Source organism: Pseudorca crassidens, chromosome 2 (genome assembly GCF_039906515.1).
Source record: "Pseudorca crassidens isolate mPseCra1 chromosome 2, mPseCra1.hap1, whole genome shotgun sequence".
NCBI lineage: Eukaryota > Metazoa > Chordata > Mammalia > Artiodactyla > Delphinidae > Pseudorca > Pseudorca crassidens.
This window is the reverse complement of record NC_090297.1, coordinates 96,307,005-96,328,855: the sequence shown is the minus strand read 5'-3', so window position 1 is coordinate 96,328,855 and position 21,851 is coordinate 96,307,005. Positions and strand designations below refer to the sequence as shown.

Here is a 21,851-nt window from a genome sequence, read left to right as displayed (position 1 = left end):
TTACTACCCCGTTTTACAAATGATGAAACTGAAGTGCAAAGAGATGAAATAACTTGCCTGCGTCACTAGTAAGCAGCAGAGTAAGATTCAAGCCTGGGCACCTGGCCTCCGGACTCTGTACGCACCATCTGCACCATCACTGGGCCCTCCCTCCTCTCCATGCTCGACAGCAAGTGGTCCCTTCATCAGGAAATTCAGGGTGATGGAGGCATCATCTCTGGCTCAGACAGTAACAGAGTCCTCAGGGGCCTATGGGCCTAGCCTACCAGGGGAAGGTGTCCACAGTGTGTGTCTGGGTCTGTGTGTCCTGAGGAACTCCAAGGCCAAGTGCTGAGCAGGGATGTCACAGGGGTCGGCTGAGACAAGAGGATTATGTCTCATTTCCAGACTAGAGAGAATAAAGGCCTCTATTTGGAGCCCCTGCCCCCCAGCTGGCCACTCTGCTCCCAGAAGGGCCTCTCGTTCCCCTTCTGGGAAGGCCTGGAGAACTTGTCCCTCCTCCTGACCTGCCCGGGGAGCAGCAGCTGAATCCTGCTCAGGGAGGGGTCCAACCACTATTGCTGGACAGCACCCCACTTGGACGCATGGCCTCCCCAGCTGCTGGGGACTTCTTGGCGGGTACCTGGTCTGGCTCTCCCCCCCTGGCATGGCGAGGAATGTGCTTTTGTCATCCTATCCTCCCTCCCCGACCCTAGCCCAGCGCACAATTGGATTAAGAACAAAAATACGAGCTGTGTTTGTTTTAATCAGCTTCAAGACATGGGGGCTTTTAAAGGGAAGGAGAGCAGGCCGGAGCTGGCCCCGGGGCAGGCAGGCTGGGCGGTGATGCCATCCCAGGGTCAGGAGCACGCCGAGCAGTGAGTGCATCTGCAGGTCAGATGCTGGGGCAGATAAGGGCTGAGAGGGAGAGGACCTGGGGGGCCAGGGGGCTGGGGGCTGAGGGAGGATGAAAAGGATAGGAAGGAGGGAGGGAAAGACACAGGTTTTCCCTAAGAGTGCAGAGGGCTGGCAGCCTACAGTTCCCGTGCTGGCACTGGTGTGAGGCAGGAGGGGAGGATGCTGTGAGGCTGGGGGAGCCCCCTGGAGCCCAGAAGAGCCAACGGGGAGCCGTTTTTTCCAGAGAAGAGGCTTCCTCCTGGCCCTTGGAATGAGAGATGATGGGAAAGCGGTGAGGGAGAGTCAACCATGGTCTCCACCACCCAATGGCAGGAAAAACCCCTGCCAGGGGCCACCACGGAGTCTGAGCAATGGTGTCTGGACTCAAGCTTCATGCCAGAGGTGCCAGCACCAGAGGCAACAGGTGCTGATGGTGAGTCAAACACGCAGAACCCAGTGGAAATTGCGAGGTGTCAGGGTCAGGTTGAGGGAATTAAGGCCTGAAGGAGCAAGAGGCTGAACAATAATGCCATAACTGGGCAGATTTCAGGTTTGATGAAGACCTGGAGGCTGTGCGGTGTAGAGGAAGGGCTCGGAAGTCGAGCCAGTGGGTGCTCTGGGATCCTGGAGCAAATGCTTTTTAAAAAGCTCCTGTGGCTACACAGCTGTACACTTGCTATCCGAGTGGCTAACCTCACATTTGCCCTATGAGCCAAGGAAAGCGGCCCAGACAGGTTCAGGGACTGGTCCAAGGTCACACAGCCTAGGAGAGAAGAAGCTGGTACAATCACCGAAGGCTCGGGATATCTAGCCAGTGCTCCAACCCCCCTGAATGGAACGGCCTCGGCTAGTTCTCAGGTCAAAGCCTCCAGATGGAAACAATAACATCAGACAGTTAAGGGCAGAACCCCCAGAGGCCCTTCCCAGACCCCTCCTGCTCCCCGGCCTTCCGAGCACCAGGAGAAAGGCCTGGCCTGGCTCTGCCCATGCCCCAGTCACACTCCAACACTTTGGGCCACCCTTGCCCGGAGGCGACTATGAGGTGATAGCTGGACCTCTGGGCCAATCCCCACTCCCCCTTAGACCAAAGCATGGGCTCCTTGGGACAGAACTGGGTCTTTTAATTCGGGTCCAAGGAAGGGCTTTTGTCCACGATGATGCTTTTACCAGTCAGAGGTGAAAGAGAAAAATCGATAATGAATTCTGTATATGGTAACATTTAGTCAGCCTTTAAATTTGAAATATCGTCTCTTTTCTGATTTAAAATGTTCTTTCTTGTTACAAAACATGATGAAAGTAGGACTTCTAGAAAACCTATTCTTGGCAAATTATAATTGTCAAACCTATGTCCATCCCCTTAATTTTTAATTGGTCCATAAAATCCACAAGTTTGGGAACAACTGTTATTATTTTATTTGGAGACATTCTTACCTAGCCTGAGGCACAGTTCAGACCTCTGCGCGCTGCGAGTGCTTAATACACGTGGAGCATGGGACATATTACAGCCTGGGTCAGCAGGGACTTCGGGTGGGGAGATCTGGGCCACAGAATCTCAAATGGCTGGGCAAGCCTGAGCAAATTACTGCACTTTCAGCCTCAGTTTCCTCTTGTGGAGGAAGAGACAGAGGAGGAGACAGGACTTTCAGGCAACCTCTAAGATGAATCCCAAGGGCAACATTCCACGGCTCTGGGAAGGGTGACTGAGCTCCTGGGAAAGAGACTGGCCAGTCTCAAGCACTGAGTCTGCAGCTCTGCTCCAGGCAGAGGTCTGAAGGGGGTCGGGGAGAGGCACATGTTCAGTCAGCCCACATGAGAGAAGTTCTAGTAACAACAACCAAGGGTCTGCTGGCCATGAGACAAGAGCTTAATCGGACAGTAGACAAGACTTAGGCCCAAACCAAATGAATGCCCACTGGCCCACGCCTTTGGATGCATCTCCCAGCCCCGCCAGGCTGGGACCAGGCTGAGAGCCGTCCTTCCACCGTGAGTCTCCCCACCCCTCTGTAGGTCAAGTGGATCTAGTCCAATGCAGCCAGCCTCCACTTAGCCCCTGCTCTGTGCCAAGGGCAGGGGACGCACACATGATCCAGGAAAACGGAGCATACGGTAGTGCCACATCAGTTAAATTTAGAATAGAAGAATTCATAAGCATCCAAGTGTGTTAAGAGGCAATCAGACTAAACAAAATACGAGCAGTCTCCACACTCAAGGACCGGTCCTCGGAAAATAACTCTACTGAGGGGGATACGGAGGAGAGAGGAGACCCAGTCCTCCCCTAACGAGAATTCTGGACAGAAAAGGTGGGTGTCGTGCACAGACCCAGCAACAAGGTAAAAGCAGAGGCAGAAGGCATGGACTTGGCCATCCGTGGGGCCTGGGATGCAGCCATCTCTCTGAATGCGGAGCAAGATTAGAAAGGACGTGTGCCGGCCCAGAGCCAGGCACTGTCACCCCAGGCACTGTCTCCAGCATGTGGGTGACTTTTTAGCCCTGATCCAGTTGTGAAGCAGGAAAGAGGTGTCTTTGCCAGGGTCCTTGGGTGCAGGGCAAGTGGGCACAGATGCCTGCACTGAGTATGGAAGGAACAGGGAGCCGTGGGGGCAGGGTGGTCGTAGCCCTTCCACCCCCTCGGGCGGCTCAGCTCTGCACAGTCTCAGCCCCATTCCCCAGACACCAAGGGACACCCGCTGCTGACACCATGGCATTGGGTTTCCCCTGGGCTGGCTCAGGCTACTGTCACCAGGCCTGCCAGGAAATTGCTGCTGACACTCGGGGAAGGGCCCCGGGAGCGGGGAGGCTAGGGATTGTGAAGTCGGTGAGTTCTGAGCAGGCGTTAGACGGGGCTGGAGCAGGGGAGTCAGCTATAGGTCTGAGGGGGATTCTAGCCATGTGAGTACAGGGTGGCAGTGTGGGAGTCCAGCCAGGGGACCCCAGAAGGTGATGGACAGGTCCTGGTACCAGGCTGGCAGCCTCCGACCTTACCAGCTGGCAGCTTGGAGCCTTCACCCCAGACAAAGACAGGTCTCTCTCCAGGAACCCCTCAAGGGCAGGGATAGAGCATCTCTGCAGATGACCGATCCATCTGTCCACCCATCAGCAGGTGTTTTAAATACCTGCCGTAGGCCTGACACAGTGACAAACACGCAGAATTTTCTCGGAAAGGCCTCTCTCCCCCTCAGTCTAGGAGACTCAGGAAGGCACCTGAGAGCAGTGCCGGGCGGGGCAAGGCAGGGGGTGGTGTCTAACTTGCTTGAAATTATTATTCAATGTTCTTACTTTTCATTTAATCAACTAAGGATATTAAAGAACAGACAAAAGGAAAGTATTTTAACACTTTTTTAAAAAACTAAAGAGGATAAAAGACAGTTTTTCCCAATATCAGTTAGTGATAGAGGTTAGACTAAGGGTTACTTTGTGGGGAACTGAATCAAAGCGACACCAGGAGGCCTGGGGGGCACTAGGCCAGTAGTAGCTCCAGATCCGGGAGTACATGGAAATTTGTTGATTTGTACTCTTGGTCAGTACACTTGGCCCACATAAGTTATACCTCAATGAAAAGAGCAAATAGAGACAGAAGTCGGACATTAGATTCATGGAAGCTCATGGACTTGGGGCCACGCTTCATGAGTTCAAATTCTAGCTCCACTTCTTGGTATCTGTGTGACTTTGAACAAATTACTTAACCTCTCTGTGCCTCAGTTTCCTCATCTCTAAATGAGGATAATAATTATACTTACTTTAAAGCGTCCTTGAGAGGGTTAACTGAGTTAATACATGCGAAGCCCATCAAAGTGTTTGCCATGTAGTCATCGCTCGGTAAGTGCTAGTCATTGTTATGAATATTATTCCAAGAAAGTGCAGCTGCCAACTTCATGCTGAAATACAAAAATAGATGAAACAACCTCAAATTAAGAAAACATAAAGTGACATTTCATAGTATGAATTACATTACATGATACTGCTTTCTTACACAAACTTATTAGAGGCTCTATATTTGATTACTCATTCATCACTCAAGAAATATTTAGTGAATGACACTAGCCTCCAAAACTATTCCAGACAGCGGAATAAAGCAGTGAATTAGACAAAGTCCCTGTCCTCATGAATTTACATTCTCATGTGGGAGACAGGACAGAAATAATCAAATAAATATATAATACAGCATCAGCAGAGGACAGCAAGCAGGATAAATACCAAAAAGTCTACACAAAGCCACAACACACTGAAATGGCAGAAAATCAAGACAAATAGCAACTCTTGAAAGAAGTCAGAAGGAAAAAGAATGCTTCCCACAGAGGAACAAGGTAAGAATTACATCAGACTTCTCCTCAGACACTTCATCATACAGACAAGATGAAAGGGGAGTGAAATATTTAACGTGCTGAAAGAATTCTGTATCCCGTGAAATTATCTCTGAAAAGTGAAAGAGAAACGGACTTTCTCAGGCAAGCGATGTCAACGGTGGTAAATGCCGTGAGGAAAAAGAGAGCAGCATAAAGGGAAGGTACCATCTCAGAGAGGTCAGGGCATCTCCCAAAGGAGGTGCCAGTTCCGTGGAGACCTGAACAAAGGGAAGGAGCAGAGCTGGAGCCCTGTGGGGAGCAGGAGTGAGCGCTCCTGGCAGAGAGAACAGGAGGTGCCGAGGCCCCGGGGTTGGTGGGGTGTTGGAGAAGTAGAATGAAGCCAGCACTGCTGGAGCGTGACAAACCCAGGGCGGAGGGTGCAGTGAAGAAGGAAGGACCCAGGGCCCGGGTCACGGGAGGAGTTTGAGTTCGGTTCCAAGTGCCAGGAGAAGCCACTGGAGGAGTCTGAGCTGAGTGGTGATACAATCAGGTCTCTCACTTCCAAAGATCACGCTTGGCCTTGGTGTGTGGAGAACGGGCAGGAGCAGGGAGACCAGGTTCGGGGCAGAGGGGGTGGGGAGAGTCATTGGCTTCTGCATACTTTGGGAAGGTGGAGCCAACAGGATGAGGGATGGACTGGATCTGGGGTGTGAGGAAAGGGGTCACGTGGGTCTTTGGCCTGAGCAACCGGGGAGGGGCAGTGCCTGTAGCTGAGGGGGGGCGCCTGCGAGAGAAGCTGGTTTGCGGCGCAGTGGAGAGTTCTGCTTTGTTGAGACGACTTTTAGGCTTGCAAGTGGAGAGGACACACGGGCAGCTGGACATACCAGTCTAGAACTCAAGGGAGCGGGAAGAGTGGAAAATACCACTGGGAATCGGCAGCAGCAGGAAGTCGAGTTCAAATGCCCTGCCTGTTCTCACGCTTGGGGTTTTCTCATAGTCATGGAAAACTGCCTGTAGCTCTGCTAAGAAAAGTGGAAACATTCTTTCTAGGGTTGTCTCATTAAGGCTGGAATATTCTACGCAACATCAGAGAAGGGGAGACGGGCACCCCTTGTCTCCAGCAACTCCATCAGTCCTCTCCCAGTGGGCAGGTGAGCAGACCTCTGATGGCAGGAGCTCCAGGAAAGGTGTGCTCAGGAAATCAGCCGAGAGGGATGCTTTGGGCCAGTGGCCAGAGGAAAATACCTCCTGGGCAGAACCACTCAGGGCTCTGGGCAGAACTGGAGACAATCTTATATGGTGCCCTGAAGAGACAGTGAAATAATCATTCCGGTCCAATTCTCTCTCGGACCTGATCACAATGTGACTTTTGAATTACAGCTGCATCTGGTCACTAAAACTGTGGCCGATGGGACTTTAACTGCCTCTAACACTTGCTGACATTCCTGTTTAAGGGAAGAAAGCAAATCTTAGACTCAAAGCCTTCCAAAGGCAACTCTAGCTACAATGTAATCACATCCTATGCTTTAGTTTTATTTATTTTTCTGGCTACCCTCTGTTTAAGACAAGTGCTACTGGTGTCCCATTTGGAGTTAAGAATGTACAATGTCCTTTTGAAAGATATTCGTGTGTATGTGTGCATACATGTGTGTGTGTGTGTGTGTGTGTGTGTGTAGTCAGTTAATTTAAAGAAAAATGTTAACAGTACAAGTGGCACTCATATGAGGCCAAAATGACGAAGGTGCTACTCATATGACTACAGCCTGAAAAACCATGGCTATAAAAGATGCAGAAATGAAAATAAGAGGGCATCCCTGATGGTACAGTGGTTAAGAATCCACCTGCCAATGCAAGGGACACGGGTTCAAGCCCCGGTCCGGGAAGATCCCACATGCCGCGGAGCAACTAGGCCCGTGCGCCACAACTGCTGAGCCTGCGCTCTAGAGCCCATGAGCCACAACTACTGAGCCCGTGCACCACAACTACTGGAACCCGCGCGCCTAGAGCCCACGCTCCGCAACAAGAGAAGCCACTGCAATGAGAAGCCTGCACACCGCAACGAAGAGTAGACCCCGCTCACCGCAACTAGAGAAAGCCCGCACGCAGCAACGAAGACCCAATGCAGCCAATAAATAAATAAATAAAATAAGTTTATAAAAAAAAAAAAAAGAAATGGAAATAAGAGCCCTGAGCCTCATATTCATACACAAAGCTCATAATCACCCGAGATCAAGGGCGAGAGCATCTTCCTTTCCCTTTATAGCCCTGTCAGGCTGCAGGTGGATAACTTTTTCTCTTCCATGTTGCTTTTGGTATTTGCTATGGCTAGATTTCACCAAAGGCAAAAATTCTCTGCATAGAGAATTCTCACCATCTCAAGGCCACGAATTTGATGTTACCAATGTTATTTCCCCAAATGCTGCAAACTTATGAAATGCCTTCTGAATCAGCAAAGATTATTATGTGCCCTTTAAATAACAGCTGCATCTGATCACACTCCTAATTCATGGGGATTGAAGTTCTGGACCAAAACGTCCCCAAATGATGCACTTACCAAATGATGCACTCACCAAAAATAAGGAGTGGGTTTGGGCATGACTCAGGGCCTTGAGCAGGCCAGACCTCAGGTAACTCTGTGTATCAGGTGGTCCCTGCACCGCATTGCCTGCCCAAGTCAGATGACAGTGTCCACGTGCGGTCCATAGAACCAGGTAGAGAACAGAGCTCAGGCAGAACAAGAACAGAAGATATTCAGATGCGAGTCGTGCTGACCTCTTAGGGCCCCAAAGAAGCCACCACACCCCTTCCCTGGAGACCTCTTGGCCCAGTGATGTTATCCCAAAAGTAGGAATTGTGGGTCCTGGGTTCTCAGCACCCCCAGCTGCGCGGCTGGGCTGAGGGAGGCACAGCTGTCTTGCCCGAGGCTGTGTCTCTTGTGAAGGAGAAACATCCGGCCAATTCCACCAAGAATGTCAGTCAAAATGCAGCGCAGGACTCGGTCAGCTCAGCCATCCTGCCCAGCAGCTCTTGCGTCCTGGGAGCAGGCGCCTGGACCGTCCTCGGCCAGGATAGGGAGAGGCTCGTGTCCCAAGGGCTGTGGCCTTTGCAGCCCCCTCATCCCCACAGTCCTCTCCCACCTAAAACCTGCAGCCTGGGGGAGCTGCAGGACTTGGAGGATGTGACATAGGATGTGGGGACCCAGGGGCTCCATGGAGAGATATGCAGAGGTGAAAGGGCAAACCTGCTTCTAGTCTCCTTATCAGGAATGGCCGAGGGAAAGGGAAGTGGGTAGCCCTGGAGGTCAGGCTGGGGGGTCATGGCTGGGGCAGGGTAAGACCCAGGAGACCTAAGAGGAGACCCTGCTGGGTGGGGGGAAAAGGAGAAAGGGGTGGGAGACTAGAGGAGGGCCAAGGAGGAACTAGCTGCTTGGCCCTTTCCCGAGGGGTTGGGGGGGCAGAAGCTAGGGTGGCCAACCCTCCAGGTTTGCCTGCGACCGAAGGGCTTCCTGAGAGACAAGACTTCCCGGTTTAAAACCTGTAAGGTTGGTCCCTCGAGGAGCAGTCCTGCCTAGGGACTCACCATGCCACCCTGTTGGAATGCCTTCTGACTTCTCCCCCTCCGTTTATCCACGCAACACATAATGAAATGTCATTATTTGCTCAGCAGTGAAAGGACAGGCATGACCTGGCCATTGAAGCCCGCAGACTGGGCCTCCCTTACAGCTCAGGCCCCCGAACATGGGGACTGCGTCTAGTTCATGGCTCCACCTCCCGCTGAGCTGGCCCTGGGCCCTGAGCGGGACGGGTGCTGAATACATGTCTTCGGCTTGAGGGGCTAAGGCACCTAGGGCAGGCTGGGAGTGGGGACACCTCGGCGACCAGTGAATGCCCACAGCCTCTCACCCACACCAGCCCACAAGCACACGCACCTACGCACATGGGCCCACCTAGTCTTTGAGCGACATTCTTCCTGACCCAGCACAGAGGGCACGCACCCCTCTCAGCTGGGAAGGGGGAAGAGGACACACGGCAGGCCTGTAGGCAGATGCCAGCCTAGGTTAGGGGAAGGTGGTCCCCTAGATGAGGGGGACCAGAGCTGGCTTGTTTTCCCCTAGCTGCGAGGTCTTAGCCTCGGGCTCCAGCATCCTGTTCCCTCAGGGGTCCCACCTGCAAGGAGCCCACAATAGTCAATGTACCCCACGTATGTCTGGGGTCATCACGGGAAGGCAGAGGCTTCCCTTGGCCTTGGTTCTTGCAGCTGGAGAAACCAGTGGGGACCCTGAGCGGAGACGAGGCCTCCGGGGCACAGCAGGAACTGCTGGGGTAGGGGGCGGTGCTGGAAGAAGCTAGGGGTTCCAGCTACAACTCCGACTGACTCCTCTGCCCACTTAAGGAGTAGGGAACTATATTACTGAAGTCACCACGGGACTGTAAGTTTCTTGCAGGCAGGGGCTATGTGCACTCATCTTAGTCTACCCTGAAGGGCAGTGCTCAGACGGGCTATGGACTCTCCACACTGTCCATGGACAATGCCCTTGGAGAGCAGCACCCCACGTTTCTGTCCTGCCCCCTGGTGGCGTTTTGTCATATTGCAACTCATGAGATACAACAAAAAGCAAGGGGTAGGATTTCGGACTGGCTGAGTTCAGCCCACTGTACCCCCCATTTGGGGAGCCGGGTCTTGGGATATCATTAGGATAAGACCCTTTGAGTGTTCTAGGAATAGCTGGAACCTAGCCACTCCCAACCAGCTGAGGAGTGGGAGAAAAGAGCAGGATGTGGGAAGACAACTTCAGAGAAAACAGCAGCCTGGGACCTGATGCACACTCTATCCACAGACCACAGACAGACAGTGAAAGCACAGAAGGGACCTTGGATCTTTTAAATCAAAACTTAGGTGTCCAGAATTGGATTATCACAGTCTTTGGCAAACATACACTCATGCTTTCATTTGGTTAACTATTCACTTAGTTATTTTTCATAATTCATAAGTACCTATGAACTAGGGATCTTCTTTCTTTTCAAGCGGTAGAGCCCCGCTCTTCTTCTAAAGGAAATTTCACAGGAACCCCGGGATATAAAAAGTGGAACTGGGCTTCCCTGGTGGCGCAGTGGTTGGGGGGTCCGCCTGCCGATGCGGGGGACGTGGGTTCGTGCCCCGGTCCGGGAGGATCCCACATGCCGCGGGGCGGCTGGGCCCGTGGGCCATGGCCGCTGGGCCTGCGCGTCCGGAGCCTGGGCTCCGCGGCGGGAGAGGCCGCAGCAGTGAGAGGCCCGCGTACCGCAAAAAAAAAAAAAAAAAAAAAAAAAGTGGAACTGCCCTGGCTGCTGGCTGCTTGGCCTCCCCTTCACTGCCCCAACGGCCCTGAGTAGCCCCTTAGAATTCTGTGCAACAGGATCTATAGCAACATGATCGATCTATGCCAGGACGGCAGAAACCTGTCTCCTTCATTCCTATACCCTAGTGCCCAGCACATGCCCAGTTCAGTGCCCGGTTTCAACAAATGTTGGGTGAAATGAATTGAATGAGAGAAGCTTGCTCTAATAACTGCCCAGGTCTGATTTGGAGAGAGGGCACCAAAAAGCGCCTCTGCCTCCAAATGTCTCCCCCATCAGCCTACCACAGTGCCTACTGTTCCGCATTACCACGCAGTCTAACCCTGCATGTCCTCCAGGACCCAGAGCAGATGCTACCTCCTCCGTGAAGCCTTCCCAGATGTCTCCAGCCAGAGTCATCTTGCTGCCTTTGAACGCTGGGGCCACTTTATTACACCTCTTTCCTGCATTCTTCACACTCACTCAGCCCTCAGCCCAAGTTATTTGCATACATGTCTCCTTTCCCCAACAGTGCAGATGCTGCACTCCTTAAGGGTAGGACACGTTTGATTGACATTTGCTTCCATCTCAGTGCCTTCAAACAGTAATATTCAATACATTTGTTTGAGGAAGAAGGAAGTCTCCTGATACTCCTAAGGACACTGTGTCTCCAGAAAGGCCCGTTAAAGTTCTCAAGAAAGGCACCTGGAATCAATTTGACCTACTGAGACACGAGCATGGAGTGGTTTCTTCACTTCACAAACCGTCACCAAGCAGAGAGCATGGAAGGAAATCGAAAATAGGCAGGTTTGGGTGGAAAAGAGACACCTAGAGCCGCACTAGTGCCTGAGCTGTGTGCAGAGGATGGGTCCCCGGCCCTGAGAGAGATTCGAAAAATGTGGTCAAGGAAGAGCTGGAGGAAGGGGCCACAAGAGGAGAGAAGGGCTGGAGTGTCCTGGGTCCTGAGGCACTTGAGTTCGCCTCCCCACGCCTGTCTCCAGTGCCTGACAGGCTGGGACAGGGGGACTGGTTCCCTTTTTCTCCCCCAGAACATCTGGGGCTGCATCAGACATAACGATCTGGTAAAGAAAATTGTTATGGAAATATGTAACCGTGAGACGTTATCAAAGGCGTCTTTAAAGTTCCTTTTCAACCCCCAGCTGGGTGGAGGGGATTGGAAATTGGAAAACTGGGAGACGATTACAGGACCATCAAAGTGGTCGAAATTCAATCCAATCTGCAGGTTTAAGGATGGCTAGCAGACCCCTGCCCCAGCCCAGAAGGCTGCAAACCCACTGTTTAAAAACCAAATCAACAGCATCATCAGATCTGGGTCTGGAGCAAACAAACGGCGCCCACAAAGGCTTCCCTGGATTTCCCTTGCATTGAGGAAATCTGAGAAGTGAGGCCCTGGGGAGGCGCCTAGCCCTGGGAAGGCTCCCAGCTTCCAAGGCTTCTATCTTCTCCTCTCCAGCCCACCCCACCCCCATTCTGGGCTCCGCTCTTTGTCTCTCCATCCTTCTTGATGCCTTTCTTCTACATCTTTTTGTGCCTACTCTTTCTCCTTCCATCTGTCCCTCTTCTCCTTCCATCTCTCTTTATATATTTCTTGTCCTAACAGTGTTCTACCTCTCTCTTTTTCCCCTCTGTTTCCCTCTCAAAATCTGCCTTTTTGTGACATTTCCCTCCCTTTGTTGTGAATTTCTATCCCTTTTGTCTTTCAGCACTGCATCTGTCTCTTTACATTTTGTCTTTTCTTTCTTTTTCTTTCTTTCTCTCTCTGTCTCTCTCATGCTCTTTCTTTCTCTGTCTCTCTCTTTCTCTGTCTCTCTCTGTCTCTCTCTCTCTCTTCCTTTTTCTTTTTCACAGCAACAACCTCTTTTCTTCAGCCTCTCTTTAATTTTTCTGCCCTTTTTCTGCTTGTGGATTTCCTGTCATTTCAGGCTATGTATGAGAGGAAATCCTCTTTGGCTGGTGTATTTACCATTATGAGTCCTGGGTGTTTCTCCCGGGGGTCCAAACACAAAGAGTGCTCCATGCATATGCTCATCGAATGACTCTTGTCCCAACGTCCATCGCCATGAACTGTCCATGGCGGCAAGATTACTGTGCCAGCACACACAGGCACACAAAATAGACATGTGGTTTTACCTATGAGCAGGCTCTGCAGACATGTAAATTTATGTCCGGAGGGGTGGAATGCTACAGCACATAAAATTGATACAGGCAGAGAACGTCGGTAATTTACAATTCTTTTTTATGTGGAGTGAGAGAAAGAGACTATAATTTTGCTACTAATAAAGTTCGCCATATTTATCCTCAAGATGTGAGGGTTTATCTTCATTCATATTTCTTGTGGTCGTAACTTTGAAGCCTCTATGAGATTGCAGGTTTATAATTAGAAAAGAGCTCAATTTGCACGTCTCATTGGAAACACCGGGGAGTTTCATTCCACCCTGCAAAAGTTGCCGGTGACTAAGCACGAGAAGAAAACTCCATTTGGTCATTCACCTTAGAAGAATCGTTTTGGGGACGCAAAGGGAAACACACGTATGGAAGAACGGAACGGAGAAAACGAAAGCAAACGCACAGTCCGCGCCGCAGGAACCCAAGGAAGACGCGGGAGCCGGCGCGGCTCGGCGCGCACAACCGACGGAAAGTGGCAATTAGCTGCCGGGCCGCTCGCCACGGCCTGCGGCCCGCGGCCCGGAAGAGAGCGGGACGAGAGCTGCAACGGCGGGTTCGGAGCAGCCGACACCCGCCCTCCTGTCTGCCACCCTCCCGTCGTGCCGTCTGCCCGTCGCGGGTCGCGGACCCCGCGCGCCGCGCTCCCGGCTCGCGCGTTTCCTCTGCCCGCCGCCTCCAGCTCGGCTCTCGGAGAACCTCGACGCGCGGCGGACAACCTGCGTGCCGCTCTTAATTCACCAGGCCCCAAGTTCACGGGCGCCGCCCCGGTTCCGCTCGCGTGCGCCCCGGCCGGGCTCAGGCCCCGGGATGCGGTGCTGGAATCCTCGGCCCCGGGTGGAGAGAAGAACGCGCCGGGCGGCCGCGGGCTCAACCCCCGGGGCCCCCTGAGCCCCAAGGCCCCCGGCGATCCCGGAAGAAACCAAGCGCCTGTTCTCTTTGATCTGGTTTTATAGAGATTTGATGCTGACATTAAACTTCGAATGCTTTTATCTATTTCAATCTCTCTCCTATTCCTTCTTTGGGCGGGGACTCCTGTGCCAGCGCGACAATGTCTAAGGGCTGGCCAGGGCGCGCGGTTGGGACTAGGGCACCGGGGTCAGCGGGCCCGATGGCATGTCGGCGCGAGGGCGACGCTGGGCGCAGCCACCTACCCACCTTCACACGCGACTCCCGATCGCCCCACGTATCCCTCCTTACTCCCACTCGCGCGCCAGGCCGCTTTCTCCGCAGCGGGAGAAAGCAGAGCAGGGTTGAGGCGCGGCGGAGAGACCGGGGCTCGGAGAGGCGCAGAGCATGGGGCCGGAGAGGAACTGGGAGCCGCCGCCGCCGCCACTCCGTTCTCCCTCCGCAGCCCCTGTACCCATGCCGAGACACTCAATTACTTTCAGGTGTGGACCACTTAATAAAATAAATCTTCCGGGGCAGGAGGCAAGTTTTCAGGGGCCTAATTCAAATCAGCAGACTTTGCATTTGTAAAGAGGGGTTTCCCTAAAATCCCTACGGTTGGGGGACGCGAGGGAGTCGAGAATAGAGGTCTTCCTGGGATGATACTGCCAGTGGCTGTGTTGGGGGACCCGGAGAGCCCCTCTCTTTGTTTCTTTCCGTCGCTCCTTGGCTGTGTCTTTTCTATCTGTGTTCCCGGTACATCAGAACGGAATCAACCATTTTTGGACTGAATCACCGTTTAACTAACTAGAGCCCTCCAGCCCACACAGGAGACCCAGTGGAAACAAAAGGTTCTGCCTCGCCCCACCCCCCCACCTCTTGCTCTCTTTTCTCCTCCTTTGTCTCCATCATCCATTGCCCAATGTCCTCTTGATCTGAGATTTCCAAACCTGGTTTTGCAGCACTCTAGGGAAACTCCAATTATCTCCAGGGCTTTGTGAAATGCTCAAAATGAAATAAACTTAAATTAACTTTAATTATTTAACTGCAGGTTATGGACCCCCGATTAGCAGGAAAAGCAGAGGAGAAGGTTGGTGAATCAGATAAAACATCCCTGGGTGTCACAGCTCCCTGAAGGTGAGAAATGCCAGCTTCAGAGATTTCAGGGCTCAGGAAAGAATTCCAGGCTCGGGAAAAGAAAGTCAAGTTCCCATTAATGTTTGGGGCCGGGGAGGGCTCTCTAACAAGAGAGGCCAGGGACTCTGTCCTTCCCTGGGGCTTCCTCCCCTCACCCTCTTGCAAACCATCTCCATCTAGGCCTTTGGAGGAGGAAGGGAGTGGGTTTCTCCCTTCCTACCCCACACCACTCCCATTGAAAATCCTTCAGTAAGGTCCAGTTTACACTGGACAAAGCAAACTGGTTCCTTCCTCTTTTGCTAGGAAATTTAGACCACAACAGAATTTTTGTATGAATTTCCCAGGAATCTGGGCTGCTGTAAACAGGCTATCTGTCATGGTTCTGCTCTTTTAGAGGAGTTACTCACCCCAAAGTCTTGAAGGGCCCCTCATCCTCCTCACACCACCGGATCTAGGAAATTGCCCTTCTCCTGAGCACAGGTACGGGAGCCCCAAGAGGTGACCCGATGGCCATGGTGGAGGGCAACTCGCTCCCACGGCGTCTGACAAGGGCCCACATGTTTCCCGTACAGAGAACAAATCTGCCCCATTAAAGCGTTACTCTGTTGGGGAAAACACTGATGCAATATTGGAAACATGCTGGGCCCACTGTGAGAGCCGGAAGCAGAGGCAGGTCTTCTCAGGAAGGCAGAGAAGGCCAGTGGGCGAAACTAATCCCACCACGTCCACCCTTGCTTGGCCCTGCAAATTGAGGGAGGGATTATTGACCAAAACATCCACACATAGAGGGAGCCTATGGGGCTGGTGGTGCAGTTACAGAGAAAGCAACTGGGGATAGACAGGGGAAGAAGGTGCTGGTGACTTGGGGGCAGCTGCAGGAATGGGACCTGGCTGCCTGGACTTGGGGCCAAACTGGAAGGAGAGTCCATTTCCCCGAGCCTAAACTTTACAACCAATAACTCCAAGGTTTGGGCCCCAGCGACACTGCTGATCTAAATGGTTTATTAACAAATGGAAAATATATAAACACATAACAATTGCCTCTAAGAAAAAACTTATTAATATCCCCCCGTGTTATTTGCAAGATAAACAGCTGAGACCCTATGGGTGAGGGGGAGAGTGGCTGTGTCCTAATTAGCTCTCTGTTCCTGGCAAAAGTTCCCTCTTTAGGCCTCAGTTCCCTCATTTCTAAATGAAGATGACAACCTAGATCAGCGATTCTCAAGCTCTAGTCTGCATCTGTATCACCCGGAAAAAAAATGTTAAAACAGAAATTGCTGGCTCCACCCCAAGAGTTTCTGACTTAGTAGGTCTCACGGAGCACCCATAATCTGCCTTTCTCACAAGTTCCTAGATGCCACTGCTGCTGGCCTGATAACCTTTGGGCTAGATGCTGTTTAAACTCGCATCCAGATCTAACACTCTGTTCTATCCTCACGCCCCTGTATCTCCCCCTCATCCCTTGAGGTGTTCGGAGCCACATAAGAGAGGGCTGATGTTTTCACACTCAAGCTTGTATCCCCTGTCATCAGTGCAGGATAAATCTTTCGCTGGCCAACAGGGACTGGTCACCCTGCCCACTGAGGAATCCCTGCCCTCTCAGTACACATATTCCAGTTTGAATTAACCCCAGCTGGCTGACTGCAGGGCCTGAATCTCCAATAGTGGCTCTAATGCTTCTTTCCCTTTGTACCAAGCAGGGCTGGGCCTAATCCTAGCTAAATCTCAAGCAGGCCTTCAGAGGGGTTGGCAAGAGCCCAGGGTACATCTTCAGGCCCCTCGATGTAGCCTAGTATCTGCCAAACACTTGGCCCGACACACACATGCGCACACTCCGTCACACAGAGAACCCCGGTCGTCAGGAGAACTAGTTTTACTTTGATGTACCTCTCGCCGCACATTTGTTTCAGCTCCTCTCCTGGAGCCACGGCCTTATTTATCTTCTTGGCATGGGTTCTTAGAATACTTCCATTCAGGCAGCAGCAAAATCACTCAGCTCCTCTGTTTTACGAAGTTTATCAAACAGCAAAATATCCGGTCTCTTTGTCCGATGGATCTGGTGTGAATGTGCCTACAGAGCTGCCTTTCCCCAGATGCCCTGGGGTCTGTGTGTGCTTATAGATACTCTCCCCTCTGAGGACCCCATGAAATCCAGGGCTTGCCTACTTATGCTGCAAGGGGCCCCCAGAGCAAACGCAGGGCTTCGCGGCATCTTCCCGAATAGGGAGACCCAGCCACCGTACTCCACACGTGCACGCACACTCCACCAGCAGAGCCTCAGGCGCCCACAGCGGACTAACAACCCGGCACCTCGCCCCCGTGGCCCCTCTCCAGGCCTGGCAGAGCGCCCCCAGCCCCAAAGGACGGAGCTGCTTCTAAAATCATCACTGTCATCTCAGTCCTGAAGTTTGGGAGCTCGGTGGAGGGAACCACCTCTCCCGCAGCTGAGGGCTCGGGCCCTCTCCACCCACTTAAAGGGACCAAGGTTTCGACTCAGAACAAGGTCTCCTCCGCTGCTCTCCCCCCACCTCAAGCATCCTGCTTGCTTCCCAGGAATCATCCTCAGGGCTGGGCTCCCTGCCTCCAACAGCCCCTGCAGCCTCACAGCCAGGGCTCTTTGAAGAGCAAGAGAGTCAGTAGCCAGGCCCACTCTCACTCAGCACCTGGGATGCCCCGTGCTGTCACCAGGATGGCACTGATCACAGGGTTCCAGAGCCCAGAAAGTCCACTCGGTGCCCTCCTCCCTCTGCCCCTAAGGAGATCCCCAGTGTCCAGCGGGTAGCCTGGGGCTTTGGAGATGCACTGGCTTTACAGTTGACAACGTGCACTGACTGAGTGAAGGACCCCTTTCAGGATGGAAATCTGGCTCAGAGGTTCAAAATGTCCCCTGAAGCCATGTCTCTGTGCCCTGTCTCTGCAGCCCCCGTTCTCTGGGCTGCGGGTCATCCATACACCCCACCACCCATGTGACAATAAGTCTGGTCGCTCCTTCCCACTAACTACCTCTTCCTTTCAGCCGTCCCTCTTCATTTCCTCGGCCACACCTCAGTCAGGCCTTAGTCACCCCATGCCTGGACGACTTTCCTATATGCTGACTATGTCCCTTTCTCGTCTGTCCCCTGGCTACTCTGGGCAAGTTACTTACGCTCTGTGTGCCCTAGTTTTCTCATCTGGAGAAATGATGGTACCTGCCTCATAAGGAATTACATAAGACAATGTACTTAAAAGACCTGGCTCACAGTAAGTGTTCAATAAATGTCAGGTACCATCATTACTATTATTATTCTGCTCAAGCCACCAAAATCATATTCCCAAAGCACAGCTCTCATTCTCCTGCTAAATAACAACAACAACGATGACAACGGTAATAATACTAACACTTATTATGGGCCAGGCCCTGCTCCAAGTGCCTCTCAGTACCCTCCCCACTGCCCAAAAGAAAGTAGGCGCCATATTCTGCATGTGCCACCTTCTGGTGCTGCCCAGCCTATGTGTCGTCATGTCTGCTACTCCTTCACAAAACCCCCTGCAGGAGGCAGTCGAGCTCCCTGTGCCCAGACGCGTCCTGCCCACTCGACCCACGCTCAGCAGCTACCCTCCTCTCCATCGGCCCACATTTTCCTGGCCCTTCACATTTTCCTGGGCTGCTCAGAGATCTCCCAGGATTCCCTGAGAGGGGGAATGATCCTTTGCCTTGGTCCTCAGGGTGTGCAGCTGGGAGTCCAGGGCTCAGTGCTAATGTGCTCATGGCCACCGAGTGGTGTCCTTCTGCACCTGGAAGTGACCTGGGCGTGCAGCAGCCCCTCCCTGCTCACATCTGTTCCTCAGCAAGGGCAGCCTGTCTCACCCTCAGCAGTTATCTTAGAGGACTACTGTTCACGTGTCCAAATCTCATCTCCCCAGGAGAAAAAATCTTAGAAGAAGGACCCACTCCGGCTTTGGAGTCGGGGTGCATCCCCCCAGCCCGCAACTCTGCCCAGCACGGTCTCTGCCTCACCGAATGCTCAGATCCACTGAATGGCTGGGGCAGGTGCAGCCCTTGTCTGTCTTTGAAGACTCAGGCAGTGTGCCTGCTGGAGATGGTGCAAGCTGACCGGGCCACCTGCCTGGGGGCCTCCTGGTTCTGTCATTTAGGAAGTATGTGACATCTTGGGCCACTTACTTCATTTCTCTGAGTTCTATATTGTCATCTGTAAAGTAGAAGTGATAATAGCTACCTCCAGAGCAGATGATATGAAATTTTAAAATGTAGAGTGCCGAGTTCAGACCGGCCTCACAATGGGCTCTCAACACTATTTCCCCTCCCCATCGCTCAGCTCAAGCTCTAAGGCCAGGGTTCCCTCTGCTAAGCTGACAGCGAGGCAAACAGGGAATCTGAATACCCTTCTCAGATGAAAGGTAAGTCTGCTTCCTTCCTTCACCCGTGTGAACAAAGGGCCCCCCGTGGAGCCCTGATATCAGCTCACTGTACTGAGGGAGCCCCCTGGGAGTTTGCCTGCTGTGACAGCTGAACACCCAGAGTGCACAAAACGTGTATGGTCCCATTTGGGGACCTCCTCAGTCTCCCTCAGGACAGGCAACGTGGCTCTCACTGCCCAGTGGGCTTTGCCACTTGCCTGCCAGGCACCCCATCATGCCCCGTGAAGTCCCCTTCTTAACCCATCAATGCAGCCACTCCCCCTGACCCAACATCTGACATTAGAGCCTTGCCTTCGGGGTCAGGCAACTTGGGTTGGGATCCGAGCAGCACTCAGCAATGGTGGGATACACGGTGGCGCCCAAGGAGCCGCAGTGTGGGATCCTCTCCTACACAAAGTCAGGACTGATTTGTGTGGCCAGTAGAATATGGCAGCAGTAACGGTGTGTGGGTTCCGAGGCTGGGCCATAAACGCATCTCAGCTTCTACCTTGGTCTCTTGGTTCATTCTCTGTGGGGCAAGCCAGATGCCAGGTTATGAGGCAGCCACGTGGACAGGCCCACATGGGGCTGAACTGAGGCCTCCCGTCAACAGTCAACACCAACCAGCCAACCAGGTGAGCGGGCCACCTTGGAAGCAATTCCTCCGTAGCCTGGCCAATGTCTGACCTGGGGTCACGAGGCACCTCAAGACAGACCACTCGGCCAAGATGCTCCTGAATCCCTGACCCGCAGTCACTGACTATTGCTGTTTTAAGCCACTAAGTTTTGGAGTGACTTGTTATGCAGCATTAGATAACGAATACACAGACCAATCTCAGCTTCTTCATTCTGTCAAATGGGAATATTAATACCGACTCTGTAACACAGTTAGAGAGGACAGGAGATGGCGTGTGCCTGGCACACTGTAGCTGCTCTGTGAGTGGTGGATACTATTATTGTTACCAATCCTGCTCCCTCTCCTTCCCAGGAGACTCCAGAAGAGGCTGGGCAGAGGCCCTTCCACCCTCTTCACTTGCTTTTCTCCCAGTCCCTTGTAAGGTGCAGGCCCGGCCTTCATATTCTCTCTTCCTCCAACGCAGGCGCAGACCCTGGGCTGGAGTGGATGTATGTGTGACATGGTGGTGAGCTCCATCCAGAACTGTGGGGTGGGTTCCGCTCACATTTCTAAGGGTGTTCAGTGGTGTGTGTTTGCATTTCCTTTGAAGGGCCCCAAATGTGATAATTACATACTTGTTAGCCCTGTAAAATAACAAATCTGGAATCTACACTCTGGAACCAATGGATTTCCTGCTGAAATGAGTTCAAGGGGTGCCCTGACCAGCATTCCCGGTAAGAGCCCTGCCCCACGAGGCCTTGCAGACCACCTGTCTGCCCACATCCCTCAGCTCCTCTGCCCCTCCACTCAGCTCTCCACCTCATGGCTCCCGGGAGCAGGTGTGCTTTTCTGTTGCTGTTGTTTTCCTGTTTTCTTAATATGCGCCCTCTGGGTGTGGCTCCTGCATTCCCGCCTTAGCTTAGGGAGGCCTTTAGGGACTGGGGCTTCCTCCTCTACGCCTCCCACTAGCGAGTCCAGCACTTGCAGCTGGGCTTGGCAGGTGCTAGGGACTGACACCTGAGGTGCCAGCCTGCCCTCCCCCCAGACCTTCCCTTGATTCCTGTGGACTTCCTCCCACCACCCCCCCCACCAAACTCTCTGCCCGCCCAGGCCCCAGCAATATTCAACAAATCCAAGTTCCCCAAACTTGGCTTCCTCTTTCTCACCTCTGGGCTGTTCTCTCTGGAATGCCCCCTCTCCCTGCCGTCTCCATACACCTTCCCCTGGTTGACCCTCACTCAACTTTCAGGGTTCAACCTGGAAGTGTTCCATGGCCAGCTGCCCCCAGCCCAAGGCTGGGAAAGTGCCCGTCTCATGGCCCCCATAGTCCCCTGTGCCCTCCTGCCTCAGCACAACATACCCTGCTATATACGTGTCTGTCGCTCTGTGTCTCTCCTTGCTGGTGTGGAAAAGCCCTGAGAAAAAGTGGTCTGTCTCTGAGTCTATCCCGACCGCACAGCCCCACTGTCTGGCGCATGGCAGGCATTCAACAAATGCTTGATGACTAAACGAATACATAAAACCGATTGATCAAAGTGTGAAAATTGCCAAGAAGTCTAAACCTGCCCCCCCTCTGTTTCACACCAAGAAAGAGTTTATCAAAAACACCCTCACAAAATGACTTCCCCTGGTCCGTGCCGCCACTTGCCTCAGAACCCAGTCACCTCCACTCAAAGGCAGCAAGGCACACATCAGGGCAAACCAGACCCTTGGGACACCGCCACATCCCAGACATAGCTCCACCTCTCCGGCCCCTGCCCCCATTCCAACCCGACCCGAGGGAGGTGGGTGGAGAAAATGAGCAGACAAATACAGGTTTCGGGGGGACTCAGGCTCAAGAAACATCTCTATGCATACTGTTTCATTCATTCCAGAAAAGCTGAACTACAGAAGCATCCCTCTCAATTCTCCAGGGGAGAAACTGAGGTACAGACAGGTTAACTGGCTCTCTCAATGAAAGAGATCAAATCAACAGAAGAGAAAAAATAGCTCCCTAAATGCCCAGAAATTTTATTCCGAAGCACAGACTTCAGCCTGGATTGTCCGAATGAAAGCCAAGGATTCTGGGTACCCACAGCACAAAGCTACTGCTTTCTTCCCCCGCCCCCCCGCCCCGCCCTTCCTTTCTTTCTTTTAAATATCATGGATGAGGAG

At 52.8% G+C, this 21,851-nt stretch overlaps 1 long non-coding RNA gene across 2 annotated transcripts in view; it reads right to left on the bottom strand.

Annotated features, from left to right (window-relative positions):
- LOC137219110 (uncharacterized) overlaps positions 1-20,791 on the bottom strand; it is a 52,130-nt gene extending 31,339 nt beyond the window's left edge. For both annotated transcript variants that reach the window (XR_010940976.1, XR_010940977.1), the window contains exons 1-2: positions 7,730-20,791; positions 4,614-4,751 (exon numbers count right to left, since the gene is read on the bottom strand). This is a non-coding gene — a long non-coding RNA (uncharacterized lncRNA). The remainder of the gene's footprint in view (positions 1-4,613; positions 4,752-7,729) is intronic.
- Positions 20,792-21,851: the final 1,060 nt, after the last annotated feature.